Source organism: Mus pahari, chromosome 1 (assembly GCF_900095145.1).
Source record: "Mus pahari chromosome 1, PAHARI_EIJ_v1.1, whole genome shotgun sequence".
In the NCBI taxonomy this organism is placed as follows: domain Eukaryota; kingdom Metazoa; phylum Chordata; class Mammalia; order Rodentia; family Muridae; genus Mus; species Mus pahari.
This window is the reverse complement of record NC_034590.1, coordinates 104,474,819-104,493,644: the sequence shown is the minus strand read 5'-3', so window position 1 is coordinate 104,493,644 and position 18,826 is coordinate 104,474,819. Positions and strand designations below refer to the sequence as shown.

General features: G+C 45.9%; 1 protein-coding gene across 2 annotated transcripts in view; it reads right to left on the bottom strand.

The window, feature by feature from the left end:
- Dock1 (dedicator of cytokinesis 1) overlaps nt 1-18,826 on the bottom strand; it is a 503,515-nt gene that overhangs the window by 112,967 nt on the left and 371,722 nt on the right. The window lies entirely within an intron of this gene.

Here is an 18,826-nt window from a genome sequence, read left to right as displayed (position 1 = left end):
AGGGCCACGTGCAAGATAGACCCTTGAAAGGCACCTCCACAGTGACCTACTTTCTTCATACAGGCTGCACTTCCTCATAGCTCAGAGCTGTAATTGCATCAAAGAATTAGCTCCTGGATGAAGTCAGTGGCAGTATGCATCAATTAGTGCCAGCAACTTGAGCATCAAATCTAATATGCACAAGCCTTTTTGGTGGACACACCCTACCCAAACCTTGGAAATGACCAGTTTTAGGTCCAACAGTGAGGCCTCTCCAGAGAATGCTGCCCGAAATGACCCTGACCTGCCTTGGAATCTGAGTGGGACCACTAAGAGGCAGTGCCCTCATTCTGTCCCGTAGGACATCCACCTTCCAGGTGCTTCTGAGTTCTGATATTGGCAAACTGCTTTAATGACTGGCTGATTAATGTGAGGATGAGACAGGCGGATGACAGTGAAGCTCATTCGTGTTTCTCAGGAGACATGGCTGGTGCTTGGTTGTCAAGTGAATTTGCAGTGGCTGATTTCTGTTCAACCCATCGCTCTGTCATTTGAAGCTTAGGGGTAGAAGGCACCTCAAACAGATTTTCTTTCCACAAGGGGCTCCCATGAGACAGTTTCTTGATCCCAAGACAACTGACAGCTGTCAGCTAAGCTATGGAGGGTGCACAGCTCCTACCTCTCAAGATCAATGGCTCGGAATGAACAGTCTCTGGAATGAACAGCCTCTGCTCACACCTCACCCTGAAGTGACTGCACCCAATTCTGAGGCACGGTGGCTTGGTGCACATCTGGCTTTGGCTCCACCCACCAGCAGGAAGAATGCTGGACGCATGCTTGGTTGCTGAGATAGACCTGGGACAGGGGCAGACTCTGTTCTGGAGTAGAGGAGACAGTGCTGCTGGCCACCCTGCCATGCCACCTGCTAAGCCCAGAGTTCACATGCTCTCCCATTCACGCTCTTTCATTACCAGTGGAAGGGGGACAGCAAAGGTCCACTACCCGTTTAGGGAACTCAGCCAATAGTCAGCAAAAGGTAGCCAAGTCTCCCACCTCCCTTAGCTGTACTTCATGAATCATTGCTCGCAGTTATGAAAGGGGTGCTGAACTCCTGGCCCTGCCCCCCCCTTCCCAGGGAACACCCCAGAGACTCAATCAGCTGCCTGATAGCATCACAGCAGTGCCTTGTAGAGAACTCTGGTATTGAGACAACACAGCAGCAAAACTATAATTAATCAGTTAATTAATTAATTAGAGACAGGGTTTCTTGTATCCTAGGTTATCCTCAAACTCATGAAGTCAAGGGTGACCTTAAGCTTCTGCTCTCCCTGCCTCCACTCCCAGAGTGCTAGGATTACAGACAGGTGTGCCCACACTTCTGGTTTATATGGCCCTGGGGATAGAATGTGAGGGCTTCCTGCATGCTAGGCAGGCGCTCCACCAGCATTTCCAGCAACCCCCCTTCCCCATGCAGTATAATTTAAATGCCTTGCCTTTGCTTCAACACACTTAGCTGGAAGGAAATTTGAGCATTTTGATCAAGTACCGGAAGTACCCGTGGGAGGGACAGCCCACACAGCCCCAGGTGGCTAGATGGAAGGCATGGAAGAGAAAAAGATGCTGAGACAATGACATCTTTAAACTCACTTGGCAGAGAGACCGTGGGAAGACAGCATCCCCAGTCACTCTGGTATAAATGATTGTGCCTCCCAAATTCGGAGAGTGAAATCTATATAGCATTAGGAAGTGGAGCTCTGGGAGGTGATCAGATGACTGAGGGCGGAATACCCAGGACTGGGATTGGGGGCCTGGTAAAAGTGGCCTAAGAAATCTTGCTCTTAACCCTTGCTGTACTAAAAACTTGTCAAGGTGTTATTTGTGAATAAGAAAGCCAGCATCACCAGATGGGAATCTATCTCAACTTGACTTTGGACTTTCCAGTCTATAGAAATATGAGAAATGAACTTCTGTTAGTTTTAACCCTCCAGCCTTTGGGATTTTGTTACAGCAGTCCAAATCGGACAAGGCTGATTTTTCTAGGCATTGTGAGCATATAACCTTGAGAGCTGAGCTGGCCAATCCCAACCTGTGCTGTTTAGGCAATGGGACTCAAGGATGGCTCCAAATGCTTTTACCCTTTGTTCTGTATCCCAAGATCGAAAAGCAGGAGGAAGATGACAGTCTCAGAGTTGGAAGGTTTAGGTAAAGAAAGTTGACTTTCAACCCATGATAAATGACTGTGAAGGTCATCAATTGACCAGACTATTCCACAGGGTCCCTGGAATCGAATGTAGGGTGCCAGGACAAAGCCAGAAACGTAAGCTGAATCCACAGTGGGCACAGTAGTCCTGGCCTGGGCCAAATTACTTTGAGGGCCACCTAGCACAGAGTCCTGTGTTCCTCCAGGGAGAGAAGCCAGGCAGCAGAGAAAAGAAAACCATCATGGTTTCTGCACAGGGGAATTGTATTCTGAGAACAGTTGCATCAAAAGAAAATATTTAGAGACTGTGTTAATAGTTTCTACAATCAAATTCATGCAAATAAGACTTAATGTAATTAATGTAGTGTGTTATAATATACATTTTTTTAAAAATTAAGTTCAATGTTTCTAGACTAAAATAGCCAATAATTTCTCTCTAATGCCAACCCAACATGGGAATTTGGAAGACTTTTTCCAAAATTTGCCATACAGCTAAAATTTCCAAAACTTGAAAGCACACACACATTTACACATGTACACACACACACACACGCATAACCAATAATAACATTATGCTCTGCATCAAAAGCTGCAGTAGCTCTTTTAGGTTCTATCACCATCTGAGCAAAATTGTAGCTGCCCAGCATGCTTCATCGTAAAGGCAAAACAGAATTCCACAGAACAACATATATCTTTGACTATTATGGCACCTAACATTACGACATTACTTAACGTTTTCAGCATCACTGCATTAAAAAGTATTCTGAAGAACATTATTACAAACAGCCCTGTTGAGGTACACTCACTGTCATAAGGCAGGTTCAAGACACTTGCAGAGATCTGACATTTAAGTGGGGGATACAGAGGGCCTGGTGACCTTACTGAATGCACTAGAATCCTGTGATGTCATGAGGCATCCTCACAGCACATATTTATAACCTTGTGGCTCTAGAGTCAGATGTTTAAAAGAAGGCCCCAATACTGGTAGAGCTGTTCCATATAGAGGCTCCCAGATAGAGTCCATTGCTTTAGTTTTTCCCACTGGTTTTCAGGCTGAAGGCTGCATCTGTAACCTAAACACTTTAAGACACACAACAGCATGTTTGAGAGACCTGGGAACTAGGATGCACATATTTTTAGGGTACTTGTATTCTGCTTGCTGTATTGAATGAGAAGTCACTGGTGATTAAAAGTCCACTATGAGTTCCGAGTACCAATATGGAGTCTCCCCACCAGCTGCAGCCACCTGCGTGCCTTCCTTCCTATCACTACATCTCTTGCTATCCTTCTGTGTTTAGTGTCTTGTCTTCTGGAAGGCCATAGCTTCCTTCCTGTTTCTGTGATAAAATGCCCTGACCAAAGCAACTTGAGGGAGGAAGGGTTTATCTGGCTCACAGTTCAAGGTTACAGTCTATCACTGTGAGGAAGCCAAGGCAGCGAGAACTTGATGGAGTTAGTTATATCACATCTATTGTCAAGACCAGAGGGCAACACACTAATGCATGCTGGCGTGTGCACAACCCACTCTTACGTACATAGTCCAGGACCTAAACCTAGGGAATGGTGACATGGACTTTTAAGCTGCTATCTATTAACACAACTGAGACAGTCTCTCACAGACAACATTAAGCCAACCTAATCCAGAGAGTTCCTCATGGCAACTTGACTTCCTTCCCCACAATGTGTCAAGGTGACAATTAAAACTAACCCTTATGACTAGCTTTCACACGGGAGTCATTTCTGGAACCTCCACAGTAGATTTACACCAGATCATAGCCTGAGAATAACGTGCCTGTTATCCAGATGCGTGCTCTCTATCAATGAGTTCAGTCCCTAGATCAGCAGACTTGCTCTATTAAGAGCCAGAGCATAAAGAGATTAAGCCTCCCAGGCCATATGGTCTCTGTTGCCACTACTCACCCACTGTGCAAAAGTGGCTACAGTGAACACGTAGATGAGGGGACGGTGTGCCAAGCCAGCTTTATTTGTGAACACAGAAGCTTTAATTTCATCTAATTTTCAGGTGCTGTAAAACATTCTGATTTTGACTGCCCCACACCCCTCACCAACTTTGTGAGTGAACGAGTTTGGCTAACTTGCCTACTCCCAGTTCAACATTTGTTTGTAATCTACTTCATTCTAATATGGAAGAGTGTAGTTTATGTAGTAGGTGCATGTAGGTACCTGTGGAGGCCAGAAGAGGACATTGGTACCCTGGGACAGGAATTCTATGTGGTTACCTGATTGGGTATTGGGAATCAAACCTGGATCCACTGAAAGAGCAGCAAAGACTCTTAATCACTGAGCGGTATCTCCAGCCACTTATTCTTAATGAGGAGTCATGTGTGCACCAGCTCTGGAACTGCACCGCCTTTTGCAACAATGCCCTGCATTCAGTCTCAGGGACCCCAGAAAACAGGGAGGTCTAACATCCTTAGTCATCAGGGAAATGGAAATCAAAACAAACCTGAGATTCCACCTCACACCAGTCAGAATGACTAAGATCAAAAACTCAGATGACAGCAGATGCTGGCGAGGATGTGGAGAAAGAAGAACACTCCTCCATTGTTGGTGGGATGGCAAGCTGGTACAACCATTCTGGAAATCACTTTAGTGGTTCCTCAGAAAATTGGACATAGTACTACCTGAAGATCCAGCAATACCACTCCTCAGCATATACCCAGAAGATACTCCAACATGTAATAAGAACACGTGCTCCACTATGTTCATAGCAGCCTTATTTATAATAGTCAGAAGATGAAAAGAAGACAGATGTCCCTCAACAGAGGAATGGATACAGAAAATGTGATACATTTACACAATGGAGTACTACATAGCTATTAAAAAACAATGAATTTATGAAATTCTTAGACAAATCGATGGATCTGGAGGATATCATTCTGAGTGAGATAATCCAATCATAAAAGAACACAGAAAATATGCACTCACTGATAAGTGGATATTAGCCCAGGAACTTGGAATACCCATGATAAAATTTGCAAAACGCATGAAACTCAAAAAGAAGGAAGACAAAAGTGTGGATACTCCGATCCTTCTTAGAAGGGGGAACAAAATACCCATGGAAGTAGTTACAGAGACAAAGTATGAAGCAGAGCCTGAAGGAATGACCATCCAGAGACTGCCCCACCTGGGGATCCATCCCATAAATAACCACCAAAACCAGACACTATTGTGGATGCCAACAAGATCTTGCTGGCAGGAGCCTAATATAGCTGTCTCCTGAGAGGCTCTGCCAGTCCCTGACAAATATAGAAGTGGATGCTCACAGCCCTCCACTGGATGGAGCACAGGGTCCCGAATGGAGCTAGATAAAGTACCCAAGGAGCTGAAGAGGTTTGCAACCCCATAGGAGGAACAACAATATGAACTAACCAGTATTCCTAGAGCTCCCCAGGACTAAACCACCAACCAAAGAAAACACATGGTGGGACTAGCTGCATATGTAGCAGAGAATGGCCTAGTTGGTCATCAGTGGGAGGAGAGGCCCTTGGTCTTGTAAACGTTATTTGCCCCAGTATAGGGGAATGTCAGGTCCAGGAAGTGGGAGTGGATGGGTTGGTGAGCAGGGGGTTAGGGGTAGGGGATAGGGGAGTTTCAGAGGGGAAACTAGGAAAGGGGATGACATTTGAAATGTAAATAAAGAAAATATCTAATAAAAACCAAAAACAAATGCATACAAAAAGATACTTTCAAACAAACAAACAAACAAACAAACAAAAATGAGTGGGAGGGATGTGGGAACTTGAAGATTGACCTGATCTGACTGGAAATGAATCCTTGGTAACAGATGCAGGAAACAGAGGAGAGGTATCTAGAAGAGGAGGGAAAGGGTCCTGCATGGAGCCTGTGAAGACACTAGCATTTCTTCTGGATAGAGCGGGGAAGCCTTCTGTGGAAGAGAACAAGGAAGAGAGAGAGACATATAGAGAGACAGAGAATGATCCCCACACACAGAGACAGAGACAGGCACGGAGAGAGAACAGGTGGAAGGAAGGGAGACAGAGAGATAGGGCAGGGCCATGTGCAGGGAGAGGCAGGGGGAAGAGATATACCAGAAACAAGAGAAAGAGAGTAACATGGGGTCATGGGGTCAGGGGAGAGGGTGGGGAATAAGGGCAGAATCTAGGGCTGGTGACATGATGACAAGGCTTATTGACTGGGCATTCCAGATACCAGTAGAATAGATGTTAAGAGTGGAATGGGGTGGTTGGGGGGGGGGGTCTTGTAAAGAGGAAAGGCTCTGGGACGTCTTCTCTGAAGAGGAAATGCGGGTGCTGGGCAAAGGCTGAGGGGAGGTCAGGGCTACATCTGAAAGATGGGTTTGTACACATTTTAAAGACACTGTAAGGGAAGGGGCAATCTCCAGGAGATGGTACCTGCAGAAGCAGAGCCCCAGATGCTCGTTCTGTAGACTGGACCTGGGGCTGACCTGATTTAAGTACTTTGTTGATATTTCTAGAACAAATAAACACCCAAATGAATGAGGTCTTGGCTAGGTTTTAAACTCGGGCTTGTTCCCTTCCCACTGTCCTTGTTCCCACGGTCTCTTCCTCTGTGTCTTACAACCCCCACTCCCCTTACCCAGCTCTGACCTCATTCCCAGTTGGTTCACTATCCCAGTCTATCCTGTCTGATTTGATGCTATCAAACCTGACATGTTGCTAGCCATGTGGCTGTGCATGAGGGAGCCCCGGGCGCCTGTTCCACTTCCACAACAGCTCTTCCCTGGCACCAGCTCCTGGGTACTGGCTAGACTGTGCTTCCCAGCCTGCCCTTGCAAAGGCTCACATTAACCTTTAAACCGTCCCACATCTGCCTCTGCTTTCCCTTCCAGATGCATGCTCTTTCTCTCCTTCTGACCCGCTCTCCATTCCCTACTATCTTCCTCTGTCTCTCTATCCAACTCAAGTGTCAACCTGACATCTACTGAAGACAGGAGGAGGTCATACGGAAAGCCAGCACCCTCAAAGCCCTGTCCCTTACATAGCTTCTAGAAGGAAGCAAGACAGGGAGTGGGGTGAATGGGATGGTTATTATTGAGTGTCAACAAGATTGACAGGAAATATCTGGGTCTTTGATGAGATGCACCTCCAGGTGTGCCTGTGGCCCTTCCTCAGGGAGGAGTAACTGAGGAAATGAGACCTACGCTGAATGCTGACACCATGGTATGTTGGCCTGAAGAAAAGGGAAAAGGGAGGAAGGCAGCTGAGTACCAGTACTGCCAAAGCTCTGCCTCCTGGTCTGTCAAGGTGTGAGCAAGGAGCCCCATGCTACCACCACCACCACAGGTTCCTTGCTTTGAAAGAATCCTAGAAAAAACTGGACCTTCCATCTAGGCTTCGGGGTAAGTGATTAAAACTCAAGTGGTTATCGGAGAAGTTGGGGTGCTGCAAGTCCAGGGCCAAGTATATTTGATCAATCTCCAGCTGCTCTCTTGAGACATTTGTGAATCTCCTTGGCAAGGTGATATAACATCCCTGTGACTATTGTGGCAAACCCGTGGAACATACAGATCACCAGAGTCCACCATCCAAAAGGCTAAGAAGGCCTCAGGTGTTAATAAGCCTTTAGCTCAGACTTCTCTGCCTCTTTTGGGTAAAGACATTCATGATGTTTCTAAAAAATCATCTGGATTTTTTAAATTAAATTTTCTTGTTGCTATAAAAGGTCATGAAACTATTAAAATATTAGAACATGGAATCTGGGGTAACCTAAATCTGCATTCCTAGAACATGGCTGCTCACATTTCATCTTTCATCCCAGGACGGAAACTCTCTCTCTCTCTCTCTCTCTCTCTCTCTCTCTCTCTCTCTCTCTCTCTCTCTCTCTCTCAGGTGACAGTTGTTTTCTTTCCCTGACAGAGCATACATACACTCAAACAATAAGTCAGAATAAACACCTGTCCCCCTAAGGATGAGAAATTGACCAATGCAGGGTGAATGAGGCGCTGTGAGCATGGCCTAGTATCAAGAAAACCCTCAGGGCTGATGTGACAGTGTAGACAAACATGTAGAAATGTGCCTCTGTCTTGTTCACTCTTGTTACATGACAAGCCCAGGTGATAAATCCCACTGACTGCAAAATGTAACTCATATGGTGTCATCTCATGGGTTGGCTTACGATCAAACTTGATCCAGAACTAGGGGGTGTGGCTAGCATCTGAGTCCATTGAGCCATGAGTGAGCAATTCCAAGGTCGGCCAAGAGCAGGCACAGAGCAAAGATCAGCCCACCTGCTGCCAAGGCCCTGGTAGACGCAATCAGCAAAGCAGAGCTGCTGGGACCCAGTCTTCTACTCAGCTCTGCTCTAGAGACGGAGTCCAAAACCCAAGACCCGACTATGACGGTGGGGAAGCGGGCAGCAGTTTCTTGTTCTGACTTCAAAAGCTTTGCTTTTATTTATTATTTTAAAAATTTGTGTGTATTTGTGTGAGGTGGGTAAGTGGTATGAGCACATGAGTGCAGGTGTCCATAGAAGCCAGAAGAGGGCAAGTGATCCACCCCCAGAGCTTGAGTTACAGTGGGTTTATGAGCTATCCAGTGTGGATGCTGGGAACCACATTGCATCTTCAGTAAAAGCAGCAAATGTCCTTAACCACTGCACTATCATTTCAGCCCTGAGGACTTCCTTGTTCTGATGAACATCATATTACCAATATAATAGGCCCATCTTTCTCATTACTGTGCCTTTTACCACACAAATAAAGCCACAGTGACTGTGAACGTCATCGACTCTGCTATTAGAGGGAGGTAACTAGGTGATCAGGGCTAATCACCATGTACCTTCTTAATGCTAAGTGACTTAGTACCCGCAAACACGTGGGAATGTGCTCCGGGAAAGGCCCTTCCCGACGAACACAGGCATGTTAAGCTTCTTAATTGAAAATATAATCTGTATTGTGGAGATTAAAATATATTGGATTCATTTTGGCTCTATTCTTCCCCATTGTCCCACATACATTTTCTTTATGCTACACAATCAAATTAGTTCCCCTGCTACGGAAATTATTTCCACACAATAAATCAATTTTATAGTGAAGCTATGACTGAATGTCCTATTTAAAGGAAAAGCAAACTGGGGAATGGAGACAATTTTCTAACTGATGCGATCAGTGCACTACCTCCTGCCTTTGGCGATCTAAGTAGCTCTCCTCTTTTCTTCCCCAGTGCTGTTCTTGAAGAAGGCTTTAGGTTTACGTGATAGAGAAGGCAGGTAGGTAGCTGCCTGCCTGTCAGAGTGCCCGAGCAAGCCTCTGAGTGGTCACCCTCCCTAGACTGGCTTCATAATGTCAGTCCCTGGTCCAGGGAAGACCCCATACCTAGTCCTCTGCAGAAGTCGTCCCAGGCCCCAGTGTGAGATACCTGCTTCACACCTGAGGTGCTTCACTTACTTGCATGACAATAGTCCTGGATGTTATATGACCCATCTGTATGTCCATGAAACCATCTGTCTGAACCTCCATCCGGGTAGGAGGCAAGCTCCATGAAGAAAGGTTTGGTTAGTCTTGTTAGCATTGCAACCAGGGCCTGACACTCATGTCCATGAATATGGAAAATGTCTTGCAAAATTAGATGATATTACCACAGCTGAGTGAGCATCATTCTTGCTAGAGAGACAAAACTATTCCTCAGAGGTTGCCTTAGGGGCTGGACATAGGAACTGGAAGGATGAGTGCTAACCACTAACTCTTCCATTTTTTTTTCTATGCACTGGCAATTGCCTGGTCTGCTTCTTCTAGGCATCACCTGATTCTTGTACCTGTGGTCTGACAACTTCTTGCTCCTAGCCTTTCCATATCTCTCTCCTTCTCCCATAGAACCATGCGTTTCTACTTCAGGGGACCCAGGTCACATTTGCTATTACACAGTCACCTGCTTGCTGGTTTGAATAATGTCCAGGGTGTCCCCCAAAGATTCTCAGCTATGGGAGAGGCTCCACATCCACTTCTGTGGGTGTTTGCTTAGCTGCTACGTAGCCTGCATCCTGACCCTTAGGAGGCATGCCACACCCATTTAAGTTGAGGAAGACAGAATGAAGGTGGCAATGAGATGAGGCAGCTCATTAATCATCTTCCATGTGTGCGCATGCTGGGTATACACCCGTGAGTATGGGTATGCCACACTGTGCATGTGTGGAGGTCAGAGAACAACTGTGGGTGCCAGTCTTCTCCTATCCTATCTGAGATACGGTCTCCTGGGGATTCTCCGGCCTCAGCTTTCACCAGTCCTATCACAGATGCACTGGGATTACAGACACGCTCCCACACCCACCATTACCTAGATTCATACTCACATCCTCATACTTGCACTGAGCCATCTGACTAGCTTAACATTTGTCATGCTGCTATGGATGTCAGTGCTGCTATTGTCATATCAATATGGATACTGTAGAACCAGCAAGTCAGCATTCACTGCATCCCTATGCACTTGTCTACTCTGAACAGAAGAGAAGTGGAGTGGCTAATGAGCATGGGATAGACCTGAGAAAGGCTGCCCTCAGCATTAAAGATTCCACTTCCCTTCAATGCAAGGATTTGATTCTTAGTCAGGACTTCCCTATCCTTGAACATAGTGGAGTCAGAGCCTCTGGGTGCAGATTCTACTAGTATGGTCTGACTTTGTCTAGATGCAAGATGGTAGCTATTGTTTAAACATCTAGAGTGGAACAGGTTTTGCTAAGAACTTAGGTGTTCTCAGTAATATACAGGAAAGGGCGGTTGTCTCTAGCAGCCTGTGAGTGGCATGTTCAGAACACACCAGAGTATTTATAAGCTTGAAAGACATAATGTGCTAATCCAGCTGAGCTAATTTTAACACATAGGCTAAATGGATGTGCAAGAAACTGCTACAGATTGGCATTAGTGAGTCAGCTGTTCTGTATGACTAGTGAGTTACTGTGAATTTGAATCCTGAGCTTTTGGCTTCAAGTGCAGTATATTTTCCCGACTCACGGTGAGCTCTGTGATTAGGAGCAGACTCTGTATGAGGCTTAAGACACCTACATTCCAGGTGGGAGGTATGAGGTTCATATGTGGCAAACACATGACAATTATAAAAAGTTGTATGTCTGTAACAAGCAAATTCTACATAGTACTAACACTCAGCAAAATCGTTGTCTCAATGTTTTATGAAAAGGCTGTCTTGGAGCATGTCCTTGTCTCTTGATCCAAGCTCTGGTACATGGAAATGACCCCCAAGAGTGGGCTGTTTTTAACTCGGGCTTTCTGAATATGACAAAACCTGCCATTCCACCCATGCCCACAGGCTTAAACAAAAATACGCATTTAATGAGGTCATGGTATTAATACTGAAATGCCTAAAATACATGGTGTGAGCCTAGAAAAAAAAACTGTCAGCAAAGTCTCAAAATAACTTTACTAAGGTCTGTCAAGTTTTGGGAAATAATCCAAGAAAATGATACAAGAATGTACACAGAAGAGTCAGCTCATTCTAACTTCCACAAGCCCAGGGATGAGGTTTGGGGTGAAACAGTTCATTGTTTGGAAGGAGTCTGTGTTCCATGTTGACATTTTTCTTGGTCTTGGGGACATTAGGATTTCTATTGCTGTGATGAAACATCATGACCAAAAAGCAAGTTGGGGAGGAAAGGGTTTATCTGACTTACACTTCCATATCATTGATCATCATCAAAGGAAGTCAGGACAAGAACTCAAGCAGGACAGGAACCTGGAGGCAGGAGCTGATGCAGACGCCATGGAGGGAGGCTGCTTACTGGCTTGCATGCATGGCTTGTTCAGCCTACTTAGAGAATCCACAACTACCAGCTCAGGGATGGCTTCACCCACAATGGGCTGGGCCCTCTCCCATCAATCACTAAGAAAATGCCCTACAGCTGGAGCTTATGGAAGAATCTTCTCAATTGAAGTTATCTTCCTTCAGAAACCTCTGGTTTATGTGTCAAGTTGACTTAAGACTAGCAAGCACATCTGCAAAGGGCAATTATTTATTAACAAGTCTTCCCACATGCAGGATACAAGCATTCTAGGACCTGTAGGGCTTGCTGGTGCTCTCAGACCCCTATCTGTGGAATCCCCCATCTCTTTGGGATGATATGTAGGTCCGCAGTGAGGTCTCACATTAACCCCACTTTTGTTCTGAGTATAACCATATAGCTTTCCAAAGTCACCCAAGCTGTCCCCAAAAAGATGCCACAAACATAAAATCTCAAACAGTATGCCTTTAAACAGAACAATGGAAGAAAAAACAAAAAACAAAACAAACAAACAAACAAAAACAAGTAAAGTTGTTGTTTTTAATGCTCTGCTCAAAAGGAACTGGGAAGAGAAGTGGGACAATGCAGTGCCCCTTTCTAACTCTCTCCACATGGTCTTTGCCTTCTAGAGCAAACTCTCGCACCAGTATCATAGAGCTTCACCACTGGATGAGAAGTCCATCAGCCTCCTTCCTGCCAGAGGTTAAGTGCTGGGAGCCGCTGGAGAGAATTTAGTTAGTGGTGCAGAGGTGGAGCCGTGTAGTAGTAAGTTAGAGATGTGACACAGTTTGAGGGCAGGAGCTAATGGTATGGATTGTGCACTGGGTTTCTGTTAGAAAATTTACAAGTGTTTATCACATACAATAAGATATGCAATTGAGTCAACTGGATATCTATTTGTATTTTTCCTGCAGTAACCACTTTGTTTAAATGGGTATCAAAACATTGTGTGTGGACCTTATGCACACTGCCAGTGTTATAACTACATCACCACCGCTTATGTCAATCAGTTTCTGTGAACACTTGGTACTTTGAAAGCAGAGCCAAGAACTTTATCTCCCAAGTAAAGACACTGAATAAGGACTGGAGACATATTTTCTGAGTGCACACACCGCTCACAGTGTGTTTGTTCACAATGCTGGTGAGCTCTGGTTACCAAACACCTAGCCCCTTGTTGGACCTTCGAGGGCTCTAGGGCAGAGTGCATCTGCCAACAGACAAGTTCTTTTTCCACAGCCACTTCTGGGCAAACGGGAAATGACTGTGAATATTGGCCTCCTTTAAACGTATGTCCTGGCAAGGGAAACAAGTTCTGACTTGAAGTGATGGAGATTTTGTCATGCTGCAAGTGTGACTTTTCCAACAGAGAAAGTCTGAATGCCCTTACCAAATAAAACACACTGTTGAAGTTTAACAGCACCCAGAAGGAAATTGGGAGTGGACACCAAACTCTAGGATACTTTGGCATTTAAAAGAACCAGAGTCCTGAAGTAGGATATCGCGGTGTGGCTCTGTGCCACCTTCCGACTGTAGAGTTCCTGCCAGCAAGAACCTTATGAGGTGCAGTGGGCGCTGACCTTTAATTTCCCACTGGTCGGAACTGTATGCCAAGCAAATCTCAGACTACTTGCCTTGTAACGTCAGTTACACCTGGGAACAGGTAAGAACACCATACACTCCATGCCCCTTGCAGCTCCCAGGTAGCAAGCACACGAAACAGGTCAGCACTGGGGTGAGCATGTGTACAAGGGGGGCTGAGCTGCTACAGACCTCCTCCAAGCCACAGGTTCTCATCTCTCTCAGAAATCAGCAAACACATCTTGTCTGCAGTTCACCCAGAACCCACCTCAGGAACTATGGCCCCCTCTTATCCACTCTCCCCTTTAACTTATGGTGGAGAAAGAATAGTCCGTCACCTACATCCCCACAATCCTGCCCGACTCTAAATATTCCCACTCCAAAAGAAAGCATTCACATGGCTGCCCTTTCTTGTTTTTAGGATTCACTAAAAATAGATACCATTAGGGTTCTCTGGGGGAATGTCATGTCATGAGCAAACTTTTCAGCTCAAGTGTGAAAACAGGTGCACACTGGCCTTCTGAGTTAAGAGAAATATTCCATTTCAATATTTGCAGAAAGGAGAAGCCCCTTTCTTTGAAGGGTACAGAGCTCCCCAAACCACTGCATAAAAACCTACTTCACATAAAACCACAGAAGAGAACCAGTCAATGCATAGATTGAAAAAGGCCAGTTAAAAAACATCACACACAGTACAGTATTAAACACAAGTATGGATGCGGTCAGCGTGTGAGAGCCAAGGGCACTGGGGTGACTATAGTGCTGGATTAAGTCTTGCAGGAACTTAGGCAGACAACTCTAAGCTTATCTTCAGAGAACCAGAAAGTCAAGTATAGAAAAGGAGTTGTGTAAGTATCTTCTAGGGGCAATGGAATATGGCAAGGGTAGATCATGGTGTGTGTTGATAGAGTGGGGCCCTTCTCTCAACTCCTCCTTTCCAGGCTAGGAAGATGGCTCAGTTGGTAATATGCCCGACATATATGTGTGAGGAACTGGGTTTAATTCCCAGAACATATGTGAAAAAGCATGGCATGGTGGATACTTGTAATCCTAGCATGAGGGAAGTAGAGGCAGGGAGATCCCTGAGGCTAGCTGGCCAGCCAGCCTAGCTCAAACAGCAAGTTTCAGGACAGTGAGTGAGCATCTCAAAAGCAAGGTAAATGCATCTTAAGAATGATAACCATGAACAACCTCTCACCTTCACGTAAGCGGACACACAGGTGCACGAGCACTGCCCCTCCCCACGCACACAGGTGCANGAGCACTGCCCCTCCCCACGCACACAGGTGCACGAGCACTGCCCCTCCCCACGCACACAGGTGCAAGAGCACTGCCACTTCCCACCAAAGGCTCTTCTCTTCTAAGGTTGGAGAAGGGTGTGTTAAGTAAATCCACAAAATGAAAACAAGACACGAGCTTACTGATTCCAGGAGCAACTATTTCACCCAACAAAATCTTTGGTAATGGCAGATACAGAATTGGAAATATCAGTGATGTTCACGTCATTCTTACATATTATGTCCCAAAGCCCAGTGCTAGGAGGCAGCAAGTGGACCCATAGTAGCCTCATGTACACTTTCCATTCTGCCAGTCAGAACCAGGGCTTGCCTTGGGCTGCAAAGCTACTGCATGCACATTCTGCCCTGCTTGGGCGGCAGGGAATGGGATGTGGCTGCACTACCTAAGTGATGTACTCCAGGGGTCAGGGCTAAGCATCCATACTGTCGCATGGGATAGGGGAGAGGGGGCCTAGGGAGTGAGGACTCTGGTCCTCACGACAGAATACAACTCTTATTAACCCTTTAGCTACCTCTTCAGCCCTCAGGACAGCAGGTATTTTAGTGAGAATAAACAACACCTCACAACCTTTGGAGTGGCTACTGTAGAAAACAGTGGAAATAGGAACACTGAGGAGGACACAGAGAGGTTGGGAGCCTTGTGCTGCCCCGGGCTGTGAAACTGCAGCTGCTGTGGAAAACACAAGTGTGGGTTCTCAAAAATTCAAAAATAGAACTGCCGTATGATCGAGAGTCTCCACTTCCAGCTTTATTATACGTCAAAAAGAACCAGAAGCGACATCTAAGAGTTCCATAGAGCCAGGCTCAGAGCAGGGCTGCTCACAAAACCCAAAGACAGGGGCAACCCTAGGGATATGCAGTGGATGCATGGGGAACCACAACGTGATAACTCACACAGTGAAATATTAGTCAGCCTTCAAAAGCAGGAAGGGCTGACACACGGTACAACATGGATAGACCTTGGGGTCATAGCAAGTCAAACAAGCTGGGGAATAGTATGATTCCACCTATGTGTGGTATAGAAGGGCCAAATAAGGAGGAAGGAAGGAGGGTGTGGAAGGGACAGGACTAGTGTTCAAGGGGTAAAGCTAGAGTTGAAAAGGCTCTGGCGCGCGAGTGCACACACACACACACACACACACACACACACACGAGGTTGTTCAACAATTCAACACCACTAAACTATACGCTTGGCATTATTAAGATGGCAGACTCGTTCTGCATATTTTATTACGACAAATTATTAAAAGAAATTAGTTAGCCTGCCTGTGTCAAAGAGCATTGTAAATGGCACCTATGCTGTCAGCAGCAGCATGTGGGCCAGTAAGTCCATTTTTACTGGGCATCTTCACTCCTCTCCCCACTAAAGAAGAGAGCAGGTGACAGTCTCTTTTTTCACTGTATACTGGGGGTGGGGGTGGGGGTGGGGGAGCCTCCACCACTCTACACATCAGGGGCACTGAGCAAAGCTGCAATAAGACAGGATGAAATCCAGAGGCTGAGGAATGGGGGTTGGGGGCTGTAAAGGGTCTGTGTCAGTTTGAAGGGTGTGGCTTAAAGAGCACTATCTTAGCCACTGTTCTATTGCTGTGAAGAGACATCATGGACAGACAATACTTATGAAAGAAAGCTTTTAATCTGAGGCTTGCCTATGGTTTCAGACTTAGTCCATTATCATCATGGTGGGGAGCAGGGAGGTATGCATAGGGCTGGAGCAGGAACTGGGAGCTCAGAGGAAATCCACAAGCTCAGAGACAGACACTGGGTCTGGTATGGGCTTATGAAACTTCAAGCCACTCCCTTCTTCCAATCCTTCTCAAACAGTGCCACTTCCTAACATGTGAGCCTATAGGGGCCAGTTTTTAACCCCAAATCATCATGATACCAAGTCATAGCATGATTAACATGTACCCTAAACTCCTAAGCTGGGCCCTCTTTCTCCCCATAGAGCAGGAGGCACATCTTAGTTTTCTGGACAGAGGGGCCACCTGTCTGGGTTCAAACCCCAATGCTGGCTCAGCATCTATTGTAAATAGATAGGAGTATCCAGGAAGGATGCCTAGGCAAGTTTACAGGTCTTGCAATCCTCTTCAAACAGCCCTGGAGCAGCTACACTGGAAACACAAAGACAGACAGTCTCAGGTTTCTTGTGGACCACTGGACTGGAACCTGAATTCTGATAGGATCCCTGGGGACCAGAGCACATGATGAGATCTGAGCAACACGGGGTAGTGAGCCTCACAGCCCTTTCTTATTGACTACCCCATTCAAGTATCTTTGTGCTCCAAGGATGAAAATTATTGATAAAGGACATGGCCCAAGCCAGACTAGAGGTCAAAGCTGCTGGTATCAGGTGCATTCAGGACCCATTTCCCTGTTGTGGATTTGGATGTTTTAACTTCACCCACCCCCTTTTCCTCAATGCCGTCTAATAAGACATAACAAAAGATAAATCAGCCTCCTAGTTTGGGGCATTAAGAGATTGTAGCAATGTGTTCTAGCAGGCCACTGGAGTTTATTTCCTAGTATTTCATGACAACTGGGGCATTAAATGGTCTTAAATCACTGGGCTGTCCCTCGCCTGCTCTGTGGCCACTCCTGTGGCTTTGGAAATCCAATACGAGAAATTATTCTTCATGGCAGACCCACATAGCTGCAAGCAAAGCAATTTAGAGAGCGCTTCCACGAGGTCGGGTTCTACATCTGCTGCCTCTGTTACAAATTACTCCCTCGCTTTGACAACCCTCACGAAATATACGATTTAAGTAATACAAATGGGTTATCAAATTTTCATGATGTAAACAGTCAAAAAGTTGTTTCCTATCAATAAATCCATAATCAGGCAGCGACGAAGCCCGGCTATTTACTCTGTGCTTGGCTATTCTAGCTACTTTAGTATGTATCTACAGAGGGAGAATTTTACACTCTCTGTTTCTTCTCCAGAGCAATCTGCTTACGCCAGGCAGGCGGCTTCACACCCTCCTTATATTAGGAAGGGGAAATGGGATACTGTGGGATACAACAGGCAACTGGCTCCCATCCACAGAAAACCCCAAGTTTAATTACAATTGTCACTAGGGTCTTAATAAAAAATATGCAAGATGTGGTATTTCCATAACCTTAGGGGATTTACCTGGGTAGAAGAGGATTTTTTTTTTAATGTTCTGACTCATCTCTTTGATTAAAATCATTTTTTACTGATATGAAAGTCACTGGAAATGGCCAGAGAGACTCAATCATGGCTGTGCACCTGGGGGTAGAGGGAGGTAGTTCTAAATTGAGAGTGGTTAATGCCACCCACAGTGAGGAAGGAGGAGGAGGAGGAGGCAGTGGCTAACTGCCCAGCACACAAAGCATGAAACCCTGACCTGGTACCTTCATACTCAGGAGGCTACAGGACAGGGAGAGATTACAAGGTTGTCTTACTGACAGAGAAAGGCAAATACCTCTTTGTATGTCCAGAACACACCAAGTCAGTAGAAGGGACCAAGACATATAAGTTGAGCTTCTGTTACTCCTCACTGAAGGACCACTGAAACAGAACCAGCTGGTCCCTCCCAGGGTGCGCTGAAATCTCTTCAACTATAGTCTCAGTAGGTGCCAGACTGACACATAAGAGACATTTACCAAGACAGGTGGCCCAAGCTCTACCTCACCCTTGAGAGAACTTTCCTTCCATGTTGGGGCCAACTCTAGGGAAACTAGGAGACAGAAGAAGCAGAGCCCTGCAAAGAAGAGGCACTCCCTGAAGAAAAGACACAGGTAGCAAGAGACAAATGTGCCCTGGGAGTCCCAGAGGAAGGGCCAGGAGCTCAGCTGAGGACTGGACTCACCCCTACCCAGAAGGCTGCCAGTAGAAGCCAGGCCCTTGAGGGGAGAACGTTCCATGAGGGCAGCACGAGTGCTGGCCATCTGCTTCTGTGTCAGGACAGGGGAGTCACTGACAAGCTACCTCCTTGCATTTCAGAAAGGTGTAGATATAGTCGGCTGACAGTAATGTTTCCTTCTCTGTGGGGCC